General features: G+C 35.6%; 1 long non-coding RNA gene across 5 annotated transcripts; it reads right to left on the bottom strand.

Annotated features, from left to right (window-relative positions):
• Positions 1-10,793: 10,793 nt before the first annotated feature.
• LOC130955632 (uncharacterized) lies at positions 10,794-15,926 on the bottom strand. Of its 5 annotated transcripts, none has more exons than XR_009076831.1 (13): positions 15,588-15,926; positions 15,479-15,511; positions 14,734-14,796; positions 14,626-14,661; positions 14,321-14,411; positions 13,990-14,055; positions 13,571-13,788; positions 12,912-13,134; positions 12,714-12,784; positions 12,391-12,549; positions 11,846-11,929; positions 11,670-11,723; positions 10,794-11,134 (listed from the first exon to the last, which is right to left on the bottom strand). It is a non-coding gene; the product is annotated as an uncharacterized LOC130955632 (long non-coding RNA). The 5 variants fall into 5 exon arrangements; XR_009076830.1 differs by having other exon boundaries at positions 15,614-15,926; XR_009076828.1 differs by lacking the exons at positions 15,479-15,511; positions 15,588-15,926 and having other exon boundaries at positions 14,734-15,471.
• Positions 15,927-16,306: the final 380 nt, after the last annotated feature.

The raw sequence follows: 16,306 nt of genomic DNA, 5'->3' as shown, positions 1-16,306 counted from the left end.
CAATTCTCCTAGGGAGGTGTTGATTTGCTCCCAATAGTTTTGTGGAGGAAAGTGCATCCCTTGAGGCATCTCAGGGATTTCATGATGAGTGGGATCTTGTTGCTCCATCCTTTTCTTAGTGATGGGCTTGTCCTCATCAATGGGGATGTCTCCCTCTATGTCAATTACAACTGAATAACAGAGGTGACAAATGAGATGAGGAAAGGCTAACCTTGCCAAGGTAGAGGACTTGTCCGCCACCTTATAAAGTTCTTGGGCTATAACCTCCTGAACTTCTACTTCCTCTCCAATCATGATGCTATGAATCATGATGGCCCGGTCTATAGTAACTTCGGACCGGTTGCTAGTGGGAATGATTGAGCGTTGGATAAACTCCAACCATCCCCTAGCCACGGGCTTGAGGTCATGCCTTCTCAGTTGAACCGGCTTCCCTCTTGAATCTCTCTTCTATTGTGCGCCCTATTCACAGATGTCTATGAGGACTTGGTCCAACCTTTGATCAAAGTTGACCCTTCTAGTGTAAGGGTGTTCATCTCCTTGCATCATGGGCAAGTTGAATGCCAACCTTACATTTTCCGGACTAAAATCTAAGCATTTTCCCCGAACCATTGTAAGCCAATTCTTTGGGTCCGGGTTCACACTTTGATCATGGTTCTTGGTGATCCATGCATTGGCATAGAACTCTTGAACCATTAAGATTCCGACTTGTTGAATGGGGTTGGTAAGAACTTCCCAACCTCTTCTTCGAATCTCATGTCGGATCTCCGGATATTCACTCTTTTTGAGTTTGAAAGGGACCTCGGGGATCACCTTCTTCAAGGCTACAACTTCATAGAAGTGGTCTTGATGCACCCTTGAGATGAATCTCTCCATCTCCCATGACTTGGAGGTGAAAGCTTTTGCCTTCCCTTTCCTCTTTCTAAAGGTTTCTCCGGCCTTGGATGCCATAAATGGTTATGGAAAAACAAAAAGCAATGCTTTTACCACACCAAACTTAAAAAGTTTGCTCGTCCTCGAGCAAAAGAAGAAAGAAGAGAGTAGAAGAAGAAGAAATAAAGGAGATGGAGATGGCTTTGTGGTTCGGCCAAAGGGGGAGAAGTAGTGTTTAAGGTGTGTGAAAATGAAGAAGTGAAGATGGGTTTATATAGGGGTGGAGAGAGGGGTAGGGTTCGGTTATGGGAAGGTAGGTTTGGGAGGGAAAGTGGTTTAAATTTGAATGGTGAGGTAGGTGGAGTTTTATGAAGGATGTATGTGAGTAGTGAAGAGAAAGATGGAATTTGATAGGTGAGGGGTTTTTGGGGAAGAGCGGTTGAGGTGATTGGTGAATGGGTGAAGAAGAGAGAGGGTGGTGGGGTAGGTGGGGATCCTGTGGGGTCCACAGATCCTGAGGTGTCAAGGAAAAGTCATCCCTGCACCAAGTGGCGAGCAAAAATGCTCTTTATGCCAATTCTGGTGTTAAACGCCGGGCTGGTGCCCATTTCTGGCGTTTAACGCCAACTTCTTGCCTCTTCCTGGCGTTTAACGCCAGTCTGGTGCCCCTTTTTGGCGTTAAACGCCCAGAATGGTGCCAGACTGGGCGTTAAACGCCCATTTGCTGCCCTTACTGGCGTTTAAACGCCAGCAAGGTCTTCCTCCAGGGTGTGCTGTTTTTCTTTCTATTTTTCATTCTGTTTTTGCTTTTTCAACTGATTTTGTGACTTTCCATGATCATCAACCTACAAAAAACATAAAATAACAAAGAAAAATAGATAAAATATAACATTGGGTTGCCTCCCAACAAGCGTTTCTTTAATGTCAGTAGCTTGACAGTGGGCTCTCATGGAGCCTTACAGATACTCAGAGCAATGTTGGAACCTCCCAACACCAAACTTAGAGTTTGAATGTGGGGGTTCAACACCAAACTTAGAATTTGGTTGTGGCCTCCCAACACCAAACTTAGAGTTTGATTGTGGGGCCTCTGTTTGACTCTGTTTTGAGAGAAGCTCTTCATGCTTCCTCTCCATGGTAACAAAGGGATATCCTTGTGCCTTAAACACAAGGGATTCTTCATTCACTTGAATGATCAATTCTCCTCTGTCAACATCAATCACAGCCCTTGCTGAGGCTAGGAAGGGTCTGCCAAGGATGATGGATTCATCCATGCACTTCCCAGTCTCTAGGACTATGAAATCAGCAGGGATGTAATGGTTTTCAACTTTCACCAAAACATCCTCTACAAGTCCATAAGCTTGTTTTCTTGAATTGTCTGCCATCTCTAGTGAGATTCTTGCAGCTTGCACCTCAAAGATCCCTAGCTTCTCCATTACAGAGAGAGGCATGAGGTTTACACTTGACCCTAAGTCACACAGAGCCTTCTTGAAGGTCATGGTGCCTATGGTACAAGGTATTGAAAACTTCCCAGGATCTTGTCTCTTTTGAGGTAATTTCTGCCTAGACAAGTCATCCAGTTCTTTGGTGAGCAAAGGGGGTTCATCTTCCCAAGTCTCATTTCCAAATAACTTGTCATTTAGCTTCATGATTGCTCCAAGGTATTTAGCAACTTGCTCTTCAGTGACATACTCATCCTCTTCAGAGGAAGAATACTCATCAGAGCTCATGAAAGGCAGAAGTAAGTCCAATGGAATCTCTATGGTCTCATTTTGAGCCTCAGATTCCCATGGTTCCTCATTGGGGAACTCAGTGGAGGCCAGTGCACGCCCATTGAGGTCTTCCTCAGTGGCGTTCACTGCCTCTTCCTCCTCTCCAAGTTCGGCCATGTTGATGGCCTTACACTCTCCTTTCGGATTCTCTTCTGTATTGCTTGGAAGAGTACTAGGAGGGAGTTCAGTAATTTTCTTGCTCAGTTGTCCCACTTGTGCCTCCAAATTCCTAATGGAGGACCTTGTTTCAGTCATGAAACTTTGAGTGGTTTTGATTAGATCAGAGACCATGGTTGCTAAGTCAGAGTGGTTCTGCTTAGAACTCTCTGTCTGTTGCTGAGAAGATGATGGAAAAGGCTTGCCATTGCTAAACCTGTTTCTTCCACCATTATTGTTGTTAAAACCTTGTTGAGGTCTCTGTTGATCCTTCCATGAGAGATTTGGATGATTTCTCCATGAAGAATTATAGGTGTTTCCATAGGGTTCTCCCATGTAATTCACCTCTTCCATTGAAGGGTTCTCAGGATCATAAGCTTCTTCTTCAGATGAAGCGTCCTTAGTACTGCCTGGTGCAGCTTGCATTCCAGACAGACTTTGAGAAATCAAATTGACTTTCTGAGTCAATATTTTGTTCTGAGCCAATATGGCATTCAGAGTATCAATCTCAAGAACTCCTTTCTTCTGATTTGTCCCATTATTCACAGGATTCCTTTCAGAAGTGTACATGAATTGGTTATTTGCAACCATTTCAATCAATTCTTGAGCTTCTGTAGGTGTCTTCTTCAGATGAAGAGATTCTCCAGTAGAACTATCCAATGACATCTTGGATAGTTCAGAGAGACCATCATAGAAAATACCTATGATGCTCCATTCAAAAAGCATGTCAGAGGGACACTTTCTGGTCAATTGTTTGTATCTTTCCCAAGCTTCATAGAGGGATTCTCTTTCCTTCTGTCTGAAGGTTTGGACTTCCACTCTAAGCTTACTAAATTTTTGAGGTGGAAAGAACTTTGCCAAGAACGCATTGACTAGCTTTTTCCAAGAGTTCAGGCTTTCTTTAGGTTGTGAGTTCAACCATATCCTAGCTCTGTCTCTTACAGCAAAAGGGAATAGCATAAGTCTGTAGACCTCAGGGTCAACCCCATTAGTCTTGACAGTGTCACAGATTTGTAAGAATTCAGCTAAAAACTGATGAGGATCTTCCAATGGAAGTCCATGGAACTTGCAATTCTGTTGCATTAGAGAAACTAATTGAGGCTTAAGCTCAAAGTTGTTTGCTCCAATGGCAGGCATAGAGATGCTTCTCCCATAGAAGTCGGGAGTAGGTGCAGTAAAGTTACCCAGCACCTTCCTTGCATTGTTGGCATTGTTGTTATTTTCGGCTGCCATGGGTTCTTCCTGTTTGAAGATTTCTGTTAGGTCCTCTACAGAGAGTTGTGCCTTAGCTTCTCTTAGCTTTCGCTTCAAGGTCCTTTTAGGTTCAGGGTCAGCCTCAACAAGAATACTTTTGTCTTTGCTCCTGCTCATATGAAAGAGAAGAGAACAAGAAAATATGGAATCCTCTATGTCACAGTATAGAGATTCCTTGAGGTGTCAGAGGAAAAGAAAAATAGAAGGAAGAAGTAGAAGAATTCGAACTTATCAAGTATAATGGAGTTCGAATTGTGCATTGAAGAGGAGTGTTAGTCCATAAATAGAAGGATGTGAGAAGAGGGGAAGAAATTTTCGAAAATTCAGTAAAAAGATTTAAAAATATTTTGAAAAAAACTTAATTGATTTTCGAAAACTAGCAGTGAAAAAGAAATCAAGTGATTTTTGAAAAAGATTTTGAGATTAGAAATCAAAAATATATGATTGAAAACTATTTTGAAAAAGATGTGATTAAGAAGATATGATTGAAAAATTATGGTTTTAAAAAGATGTGATTGAGAATATATGATTTGAAAAACAATTTAAAAAGATTTGATTTTAAAAAATAATGACTTGGCTAACAAGAAAGATATGATTCAAACATTAAACCTTTCTCAACAGAAAAGGCAACATACTTGAAATGTTGAATCAAATCATTAATTGATAGCAAGTATTTTTGAAAAAGGAAAGAAATTGATTTTGAAAAAGATTTGATTGAAAAGATATGATTTGAAAAAGATTTGATTTTGAAAAATTTTGAAAAAGATTTGTGCCATTCTGGCGTTAAACGCCCAGAATGGTATCCATTCTGGCGTTTAACGCCCAAAGCACTACCCTTTTGGGCCTGGCTGGGCGTTTAAACGTCAGTTTGCCTTCTTCACTGGGCGTTTTGAACGCCCAACTTTTTCTGTATAATTCCTCTGCTGTATATTCTGAATCTTCAATTCTCTGTATTATTGACTTGAAAAGACACAAATAAAAATTTTTTTTGGATTTTAAATAATGAAGAATAATCAAAATGAAACTAAAATCAAATAACAATGCATGCAAGACACCAAACTTAGCAGTTTATATACTACTGACACTAACAAAATGAGAATGCATATAACAAAACACTCAAGTCAAGAGAATTCAAAGATCAGAGCAAGAAAATCATCAAGAACATCTTGAAGATCACTTAAGACACATGAATGAATGCAAGAAGAACAGAAACATGCAATTGACACCAAACTTAAAATGAGACACTAGACTCAACATGCAATATTTTTGGTTTTTTTTTATGATTTTGTAATTTTTTGGTTTTTTCGAAAATTAAATGGAAAAAGAAAATAAAGATATCAAAATTCTTAATGAGAATTCCAGGAATCATGCAATGTTAGTCTAAAGCTTTAGTCTAAAGGAATTAGACATGGCTAGCCAAGCTTCAGCAGGACATTGCATTCAAGAGCTAAATTGATGAGAATCAATCAGCTTTGGTGATGATAAAAACATCACCTTGAAATACTAGAATTCATTCTTAAGAATTCTGAAAAAAAAATACCTAATCTAAGCAACAAGATGAACCGTCAGTTGTCCAAACTCGAAACAATCCCCGGCAACGGCGCCAAAAACTTGGTGCACGAAATTGTGATCATCAATGGCGCCATCAACATGGTACGCTCAATTGCAATCTCAACTCTTTATCACAACTTCGTACAACTAACCAGCAAGTGCACTGGGTCGTCCAAGTAATAAACCTTACGCGAGTAAGGGTCGATCCCACGGAGATTGTTGGTATGAAGCAAGCTATGGTCACCTTGTAAATCTTAGTCAGGCAGATTCAAATGGTTATGAATGATATATGAATAAAGCATAAAGATAGAGATACTTATGTAATTCATTGGTGAGAATTTCAGATAAGCGAATAGAGATGCTTTGTCCCTTCCGTCTCTCTGCTTTCCTACTGTCTTCATCCAATCCTTCTTACTCCTTTCCATGGCAAGCTGTATGTTGGGCATCACCGTTGTCAGTGGCTACAATCCCGTCCTCTCAGTGAAAATGTTCAACGCACCCTGTCACGGCACGGCTAATCATCTATCGATTCTCAATCAGGTTGGAATAGAATCCATTGATTCTTTTGCGTCTGTCACTAACGCCCAGCCTTCAGGAGTTTGAAGCTCGTCACAGTCATTCAATCATTGAATCCTACTCAGAATACCACAGACAAGGTTTAGACCTTCCGGATTCTCTTGAATGCCGCCATCAATTCTAGCTTATACCACGAAGATTCCGATTAAGGAATCCAAGAGATAAACATTCAAGCCTTGTTTGCTTGTAGAACGGGAGTGGTTGTCAGGCACGCGTTCATAAGTGAGAATGATGATGAGCGTCACATAATCATCACATTCATCAAGTTCTTGAGTGCGAATGAATATCTTGGAATAAGAACAAGCTGAATTGAATAGAAGAACAATAGTAATTGCATTAATACTCGAGGTACAGCAGAGCTCCACACCTTAATCTATGGTGTGTAGAAACTCCACCGTTGAAAATACATAAGAACAAAAGTGATCATTGGCTTCGGCCCCAGAGAGGGAACCAGAAGAACCAAGATGATTTGATCTAAGAACTAGATGTCCAAAGATGATCCTAAGATCGAAAATGATTAAAAGATAGATGAAAATACAATAGTACAAGGTCCTATTTGTAGAGAACTAGTAGCCTAGGGTTTACAGAAATGAGTAAATGACATAAAAATCCACTTCCGGGCCCACTTGGTGTGTGCTTGGGCTGAGAATTGAAGCATTTTCGTGTAGATACTTTTCTTGGAGTTAAACGCCAGCTTTTGCGCCAGTTTGGGCGTTTAACTCCCTTTCTTGTGCCAGTTCCGGCGTTTAACGCTTGGCAGTTTTGAGCCGATTTGGAATGCCGGTTTTGGCCATCAAATCTCGGAAAAAGTATGGACTATTATACATTGCTGGAAAGCCCAGGATGTCTACTTTTTAACGCCATTGAGTACGCGCCAATTGAGCTTCTGTAGCTCCAGAAAATCCACTTCGAGTGCAGGGAGGTCAGAATCCAACAGCATCTGCAGTCCTTTTCAGTCTCTGAATCAGATTTTTGCTCAGGTTCCTTAATTTCAGCCAGAAAATACCTGAAATCACAGAAAAACACACAAACTCATAGTAAAGTCCAGAAAAGTGAATTTTAACTAAAAACTAATAAAAATATACTAAAAACTAACTAAATCCTACTAGAAACATATTAAAAACAATGCCAAAAAGCGTACAAATTATCCACTCATCAGAAACCAAAATCAATCCATCTTAGTCTTAACTTTAAAATCTTCATTTCTCAAATTATTTCAAGCTCACAAACCACTTTTCTTCAAACATAAATTCCTCTTTTTAAAACACAGTCTCCATCCACAACATCTTCCCAAAACATTTCAAAAACCACACCAAATTAAATTCTCTTCTAAAAGATTCAAAATTATTCATCCTAAAACAGGATGTTGTAATAAAAATTCCTCAGCAGAGTCTCAAGACTTTAGGGGAGAATAACTTAACCCATTTCCTCAAATTGATTAGAATCTTTAAAACCTTAATTTCTTTAATTGAATAAATAAAAAGAGAATTTAAGCCAAACTAAGTCGTGTATCAATTACTCCGAACAAATTTTCAAGGAAACCATCTCTTTTACTTAAACTAAAACCAACTCCAATTCCATGATTAAATCCAGAGTGTTTCCAACTGCTCAGAAATTATTTTAGTTTTGCCAAACTCATAATTTAAAGAATATTTAAAACTTTTCCTAAGACCTTGTAAAATGAGACTTGTCAATCGAAATTTAAGTTCTTTTCAAGTCACTAAAACTCCTCCAATTGAAAATCCTCAAGCCAATTTTTCAAAAATATTAACCATTTTCATATTTAAAACAACCTTAAACATAAGTTTCTTCTAAATGATTCACTCCCAAAAGAGATAGAATACTTTTCTTAAGAAACTAGGCTAAATCATAATTCTCTTTTCAATACTTCATTTCAAAATATAATTCATAACTTTCTTAAATAATTTAAATGAAATATTAAAAGTATTAAACTCATAATTTTCCAAAGGACATTTTCTTAAAGTCTCGGGTTTTATAGGAATTTCGGCAGTACCTTCCCTAAAATCTGGACTTTGCCACCCTTTCCGAGTCCCAGCCAAACCATTTCAAACCCTCTTTAACGGGTTCAAAATCAAATCAGTTCAAAATGAAGCTGAATCCAAAAGTGCATACCATTTTCATATTTCAAGAAAACCAATTCAAACTCAAATCAATTTCCAACGGATTAAACTCGATTTCAAAACTTTAAAGAAACAACTTTAAAGAAACGCTTCAAGAACTGTCCGTTTCACAAAACCAAACAATAATCCAATCAAACAAGCATTCATATCCATCCAAGACAACCAAACAACACATAAGACTTATACAATCACTAAAAATATATTTCTCACATAAATATCCATATATAATAAATCCAATTTATAAAGTATGATTTTCTAAAAAGGCCCCACCTCAACACGTTGAACCCACAACCCAAACGTCTCACAAAATTCCTTTCGTCTCACAAAATTCATTTCATCACCGTCCTCATGGGAGAACCTTCTTTACGGTCTCCAGTGAGCGTTACGCTTCGCCGTCCTCACTGAGTCGTTGCTATGGTATCAACGTCCCCTCCAAGAGCATTACGCATCACTATCCTCATGGAAAAACCTTCCTTTCGGTCTTCAGTGAGCGTTACGCATCGTCGTCCTCACTGAACCGTCCTTATAGTGTCAAGTGAGCATTGCGTATTTCCGTCCCCACTAGACACTTGGCACTAAGGCCCAAACAAAACTCAATTTCTTTTCAATATTTGCTCTCTACTCTACTGCGGTAGAGATCCCTTTAATTAATACCTTCTTTTCGATCTGCTCTACTATGACAGACATTCATTAAAATCTTTTAGTCTTTGCTATCTGCTCTTCCGTGGCAGAGATCTACTCTCCTGTGGCAGATATCCCTTTAGTTAACACATTCTTTTCTTTCTCAGCTTTCTTTTTATTTTTCTTACTTCTTTTCTTTCTCTTCTTTTCTTCAATCTTTTAATTATTTATCATAACTCAACTTCACATTCTTCCCTTACCTTTTCCCAAGTATCTTATGGAAAAAAAATGTAAAATACTTTAATTAAGTTTGCGTTTTATAAAACTTTTAAGATTATTTTATTTGCTCTTCTCTAACATATAATAATATTGATAATATCTTTACTAAATAATATTATTAATAAAATAATAATAACAATAATATAAATAAGATATTTTAAATAGTAAATAAATAATATATTTATATCTTTTCTTAAAACTTTGTTTATAAAACCTTACTTTTAAATTTTTATCAATTACTTTCTAATTACGAATCTTTTAATGTTCTATTTTTTAACTTCAATATTTTATAAAATTATATTCAAATCCTCAATTATTTTCATATTTATAAAAATAGCTTGAACTTTTATAAAATATTTATTTTACCCCTAAACTTTACTTATTACTCAAAATACTCGAAAAACGTATATAATTATAAAATTAACTTCAATTTTTTATTCAATTACTATTTCATTCTCAAATATAAATCTTAATTCCCCGATTATAATTTTATCAAAAAATTGAATCTCATTTCCAAAATTCAAGTTTTCAGCTTAAGTTTTAAGTCTATTTTTTAAATTTTACTATTACCGAATTTTTATCAGTTTTTAATTTAATCTTTCAACTACCAAATCTCACCAATTTCCTAAAAAATATCATATCATAATAGTTCCAAAATCATTAAGACAACCACCGCTGAGCTACTTTTTCAAAGCCAAACCAACAAATCACAAGCAACAACAATAATTCAACATAAACTCATTTAAACTCAAACAATTATCAACCAAAGTAACATTAACTTATCGAATTTATATTTAATTATTATAAACTTATCAAACCCTATCTCCGTACGAAATCAAAATACTTGAAACTTTGGAGAAACTTTCTGACCGAGCTGTTGAAGAAAACTTCAGAAATTATCTGTGCTTCCTAGAACTCTAATTGACTGAATTCAAGGGCAAAAGGAGATTTACGTCACTATCTGCTTTTACCAAACAAAAATAATACCAACGTATAAAGAAGGAAGATACCACTACTAGAAAATAGATTAATACAGACAGATTTACAGACAGATTTAGTCTTTATTACAGACAGATTTTTGGTTATCGACGAAATTACCGACGGATTTTGTCCCTCTGTAAAAGCCTCGTCAAAAATTATCTACCGACGGATTTTTTTCCGTCGAAAAATTACCGACGGATTTTTACCAATTACCGATGAATTTTCCCTCTGTAAATTCTCCATCCATTTCCCAGAGGCGATAAACTTTCCGAAGGATTTTTCATTGGTAATTACAGATGAATTTTCCGACAAATCTTTCGTCTGTAATTACAGACAGATTTTTCGACGGATTTTTCATCTGTAATTACCGACGAATTTTTCGACGGATTTTTCGTCTATAATTACAGATTGATTTTTCGACAGATTTTTTGTCTATAATTTGAACCTTGAATAATCATCTCACACTCTGATTACAGACAGAAAATCCGTCTGTAAATCTGTCGGTAAGGTAAAATATAATTTTTTTATTTTTCCAATTACAAAATAAATATTTTAGATTTTTTTTCTAAATTTACTCCATCAAACACACTGTAAATTAAAAAAAAGAAAGCCAAAACTCACATAAATAAACATAATATTCATTACATGATACCTATAAAATTGGATATTATTTTTTAACACCATTACCTAATATCTCACTATCTCAATAAAAAGATACCCCAAAATTTCTTTTAAACTACAACAAAGAAGGGCAGGACTTTCAGCCTAAATTTTAAAACTATTTTCTCATGCTCTCTTTAAAGTTTAAACTCTCCAATCAAATCTGAGTTACATGATTCTTCACTCCATGGTAGACTCTTGTGTGGCTAAAACTTGAAAGTATTTGTTCATCTACTTCTTTGATTTGTTTGCATTGGACTGAGCATATGCAGTTCCCTGGTGTCAAAATATAGAACATGGACAAATTTCAGAAGCCTAGCAATGTTTTATAGGATTAAGAAAAAGTGAAGGAGGATAACAAAAACACAACTTTAAAACAGAACTGCAAGAAAGAGAGAGAAAGAGATGCTTGCATGCTCTTGAAGCACATTTAATTTATTCTACAGGAACACTCACAGCCACTGATTTCTGATTTTTTATATAACTTCTAGAAAATGTTATAAATGAAAAAAAATACTGCAGGAGACATGGAATCCGATATTGTTGTATACGGCATTCATATACAATTATAGGCATGATGATCAAATGAACATCTAATTTGAACTCAAACCCTCTTTCGTAGATAATCGAGGTTAGTAACCATCGCAACCAACATTTGACCATTTCAAAATTTAAATATATTTTCAGCTCTAGATTCATCAGAAACATGACAAGGTATAATACAAGATTTCAGCATAGAAGTTTCAAGTATTAGGATTCTATCAACAAAAAAGAGAAAACATATGAATACATACATAGTGAAGGAACTTACTGATAAAACATTGTCAATCTCATTTTCAACTCTCCATTGTAAATAATCGATTATCTGTAAAACTTTAAGTCGTCAGCAAAGTATACACATCGAAAGAACACAACACAGAGTAATTCTAAGAACAACCAAACAACCGAACCAGCTAAAGACCTTAAGCATAAAAAGATCTAACTAACCATTTTATGGGCTTTGGCAACATTCCAGCCCCTTGCTTTGAGAAATCTGGCTAGTGTTTCAATTGGATATCCCTGATGCATGTTCTGAAATATGAAGTAAAATATTTTAGGGGAAAAAAGGAAGGATTTATTAAAATAAGAGTAAAAAACAAGAAAAGACACTTATTAGTTTAATATCACTAAAATTCAGGATGATGATTCTTGAAGAATGTTGAACAAACATTGAAAGAACAATTATTCATTAAAAAGCACATTACTTGAATTCAAACCTTGAATTCTTAATCCCTTCAAATGTATATTATAACCACCAATAAAAACACTTCTTAGCAAATGCGAGGCAACAAAAGTGATCCAGGTCAATTTAACCAAAAAAAAACTTATGCTTATCAAATCATATAGTTAAAGAGAGATAAAGCATAGTGCATGCAATGCAATGCAATGTAGGGAGGAAATAAAATAAAAAATAAAAAATTTTTATCCTTGTCCAAATTCTTCATATCATATCAGGCTCCCATGAATACACCTGCAACATATCATGAACATACCTGCAACATATCATATCGGCATTATACATGACTCTTTTATCCTTGTCCAAGTTCTTCATTATATTATCTCTTTCAATCTCTTACCTTCAAACCATCCTCATGTCCAGTAAATAGGGTTCTTCCATCAGGATGAAATGCTATTGAGCGCACCCATGTAGCCTAGTTTAAAGTAATATAATATGTTTCAGAGAAACAACATAACTTTAAAGCAATGACATTTATATTTATAACAGAGAGAGATAGAGAGAGGCACAAATTAAGACATAAATGGACATAATTGTTTCCTTTTGAATAGAAACTAAAGATTAAGTACATTTAAGTACCTCGCGCCTGGCAGAACCAATCAATTCAAAGGTTTCTAAATCCCAGAATTTCATTGTTCTATCAGCTGAACCTGCAAATTTCAATAGCTACTTTTTTCGTAACTTGCACCAGTATACAAAAGAATTTTGCAGAACTCTTAAAAATAAAAGGCACAAAACAAAACAGATTGATTGACATTTTGGAAAATATTAACATACATTATACAGTCCCACAACACATTACTTTGGAGGACTTCAAGAGGAGAAAAATCTACTTTCCTTGGTGCTCAAAGATTTGGATAATCTAGCATATGAGGATAATCTAGCAAATTCTGTAGGAGAGTCATATGACTCATATCAAACACCATCCATAGTAGTCAGAACAACATTGGCTCCAGCTTTCAATAGTTTTTCAATGCGTTCCTTAGTCATATCAGCCTCTCTGCAATATGAAATAAAATGACCAATTGCCAAGCCATGGAGTGAAACTTGGATATTATTTTAGAAAAAGCACAAGCGAATTTCACAATAAAAGACATTGGCATTACATAGTTATTTACAATTTAAGGAATTGCAAAATTATAGAATTATTAACCATAACAATAATCAAAGGAAAAAATCTATAAAGGAAAAATTTCAGTGTACACAACAGGAAACCCCTGGCCAATTCTTAAGATCATTTTAAAATTTAACACTTAGCAATATATGGTGAACAGCAACGGTGTTGGTATATAACACTATTTAATTTTTAACAACAAAATAAATATTCCCACTGAAATATGAAAGGGAGTCTGGCAGGAATTTTTTTTAGAATAATATGGAAGGCATGATCATATGTCACTGACAGAAGATTTAAGCATAAATTGTACTAATATTACCTTTGACGAATTTTTTCAAGCTCTTTGGGATCAGTAACTAATACTTGAACACCCAATTGCATTTTAGTCTTCTGCCGATTAAAATCAAGACAGGCAATTTTTGCAGGGGCAACCCTAAGAGGCATTCCTTGAGCTGCACGTCCAGTATTTAGAGCATAACCATTCATCAGAAAGCTGTCTCTAGCACTTTTTCCATGAGCCTTCAATATATTGATTCCCTATAATAATAGTGAACCAAAAAAAGGACAGAAGATAAAATTCAGTGAATGACCGTGATAATTAAAGCACCTAAAGGCAAGATTTAACTAATTAAAGTACACATCACAGATTCTCAACACATGTTGAAAATAGAATGTTTTAGTTTCACCTAGGAGCAAGCCATATAAACAATAAGATGAAAAGGAATTTGAAAAATCAACCTTGATTGGGTATTTAACTTCCCCCCTAACATTGGTCATCTTTACAGCTTGCGCTGCCTCTACAACCTGTGTAAATAACCAAAACCACCAGAACCATAAGCCCACATGATGAGAACTGAAATTGCTTTCTGCAATTACGTAGTCCATATCCCCAAATTTAACCTTTTCGAGCACTAAACATTAAACATACTAAGTTGACAAAGAAATCACTGTCACCAGCTATTAACTTTGACGACATGCTGGTCTTGGCACAGTTAATAAGGGATTTCTTTCCAAGCTTTTCAACCTAAAGTCAATAGAGAAATCCGATTTAGTAACAAATAAGATATACCAGAGCTAGTAACTGCATCACACTTATGGCAAGAGAAGCAAGCTCTGGTCAATACAAAAATTGCATTGCAGCCAGAGGTTTGTCCTGAGACCTGCCAATTCATATAAGCCAATAAAACTAATCAATGTTTGCAATCTTTGCATGAAATGCATACCTATTATACCAAACAGAAAATAAAAGCAAAAACCAAATAGACCCAAAAAGTGAAAATCAAATTCATTTGCAGTATATATATACCAAAAAGAAAAACACCTTCGAAAAGAAAAAAGGAAATAAATCATGTTCCTTATTAATTTGAAACCAACCTTAACGTGGCAGTGACATTATACTTGGGCAGCATCCTGCCACCAAAATAACCAGGTCAGTAACCAATTCCTATTTGACAAATCCATAGAATCAATCAGTGCACTAACCTCATATCTTTCATGAAAAGCTGTATGGGCTTTTCCATCAAACTTGATATCATCCCGGAGTATCTGCTCCTCACTCCTCAGCCAAGTAGGTCATAGACAAAGTTAATTTTATTTTTCATTAATATTTAAGCTAAAAAGAAGGTCATAAAACAGAAGGAGAAAAAAAAGAACCTTTCAATATTCTATCTTAACATATCACCTAACTACTTCTACAACTTTCAAATCACAGAAGAGAGAATAATACTGCAATAAATAATCCTAATACTATAATTTCTGCATAGATAAATCTATCTGCTGCAATAAATGATTAAGAGAAGCCATAATCTAGAAATTTAATTCCATTCTATATCTATAAGAGTTCAACGAATTTCACTGTATTGCTAGAACACTGATTACTTAAGAATGTGCAATTCTAGAGTTCCAAAAACAATTCACCAAACAGAATAAACAAACATGCATACAATATGAGAGGAAATAGATTAAATCAGCGTTACAATGGTGAAACTGAAAAAGTTTCAGAAAGCCTCTTCAAGCTATATATATATAATTGAAATCCAAGTGTTTTGCACATTGTATAAGAACGAAATATACTAAGATGAATGATTGAAAGCAATGTATTTATTTACACACAAAAATCACAAATAGAGTAGAATTGTGGAACAAGCTCAGAACAGGTGATCGAATTCCGAAGCTGGAAATTAGAAAAATTTAAATAGAAGAAAGAGAATGGAAAGGGAAAAATTACCATCTGTTTCGAGATACCAGCATGTGATAGAAGCTGCAACAGGAACAAGAAGCTCAATCAGCATCAACAACAACAAGAAGATAGAAACTGCGAGAAAAAATTGATAAACCTAAAATTGGCACAGAAAAATTGAACCCTAAGCAACAGCAAGGAGGGGGCTCGTGCGACGCAAGGGATGATAGAGAGAGATTGTGCGACGCAAGCGGTGGCGACAGCGGTGGAAGAAGACGAAAACTCAGAGGAACAATCGAACAATGGCAATAGAGGCGGATGAGGAGGAGGAGGAGGAGGAACGGAAGAGAGCGTGACGGAGAAGATCCATTAGAAGGGGTGTGATGGAGAAGATCCAGGAAGGGGTGTGACGGAGTTTCGGTGCGACTGAACCAAAGCTGAGATGCGCCGATGATGGAGGATTTGGAAGGGATGAGCGTGGAGAATTGTAGAAGTATCGTGATTGAAATGGGAAGCTTTTTGGTCACAACTCTTATTTTAATATTTTTCGACGGAAAATTTTAAATTACAGACGGATTTTTCGTCTGTAATAATTTAATAAAACGCTGCATTTTTGTCTATTTAATTACAGACAAATTTTCTGTCTGTAACTATTTCTCATGAAAAAAATTAATTTTTTCGACAGAATTATCGACGAATTTTCTTTTTCATCTGTAATTTATGTTAATTTATTTATTTTTTTTCGATAAAAAATTCCTCTAAAATTTTGTCTGTATTTTTATGAGATAAAATTTATTAAAAATATTCGTCTATAATAATTAGTTTTTTAGTAGTATACGAACATTTTTATCAGATTAAATTTTTTATTAAAATTAC

Source organism: Arachis stenosperma, chromosome 10 (assembly GCF_014773155.1).
Source record: "Arachis stenosperma cultivar V10309 chromosome 10, arast.V10309.gnm1.PFL2, whole genome shotgun sequence".
NCBI classification, from domain to species: Eukaryota; Viridiplantae; Streptophyta; class Magnoliopsida; order Fabales; family Fabaceae; genus Arachis; species Arachis stenosperma.
This window is presented reverse-complemented; position numbering and strand designations above follow the sequence as displayed.